This window comes from Rutidosis leptorrhynchoides, chromosome 10 (assembly GCF_046630445.1).
Source record: "Rutidosis leptorrhynchoides isolate AG116_Rl617_1_P2 chromosome 10, CSIRO_AGI_Rlap_v1, whole genome shotgun sequence".
NCBI lineage: Eukaryota > Viridiplantae > Streptophyta > Magnoliopsida > Asterales > Asteraceae > Rutidosis > Rutidosis leptorrhynchoides.
In genome coordinates, this window is record NC_092342.1 from 252,989,605 (window position 1) to 252,990,469 (window position 865).

Below are 865 nucleotides of genomic sequence, written 5' to 3' on the forward strand. Positions count from 1 at the left end.
AGGTATGAAAGAAATCTTCCGCTGTGCATTTTCTCATTTTAGAGATATTACTTGGAGTCATTCATGAAATGTTTCAAAAGACGTTGCATTCGAGTCATTGAGTTCATCAAGATTATTATTAAGTCAATTATAGTTGGATATATTATGAAATGGTATGAATGCCGTCAAACTTTCATTGTAAAGCAAGTTTGTCTTTTAAAAACGAATGCAATGTTTGTAAAATGTATCATATAGAGGTCAAGTACCTCGCGATGTAATCAACTATTATGAATCGTTTAGAATCGATATGGACTTTGTCCGGATGGATTAGGACGGGTTATGAAAGTTGGTATCAGAGAGGTGGTCTTAGCAAACCAGGTCTTGCATTAGTGTGTCTAACTGATAGTTGTTTAGATGCATTAGTGAGTCTGGTCTTCGACTGTGTCTGCATGTCAAAAGTTTTGCTTATCATTTCTAGTCGGAAATCATCTGCTTATCATCCTTAGGAAATTACCTGCTTATCATTCTTAGTCTAGACATGTCTTACTGCCTCTATTGCATAGACAGTGTATAGATAAATTCATATCTTAGCGTATCTGTTATTGTTACCTTTGCCTGACAGTTTCCGTAGATTCCTCCGTAACTTATGGGATTTTAGTATTATATATGCATATGTAAATTATGTATTGCAGGGTACTAATCTACATCCTATAATCTATTTCTTATTGAAAATCCTTCATCTGATCGTACGAGATGAATCCATCAACCAGTTCGAGTCCCTCAGATTTCGATAGCTATTTCGATAGTTATTCTGACATCTATTCCAACATGGATATTCACCTAAACTCCGAAAGCGGTGTCACCAGAATGAATCAATCAATCAGCC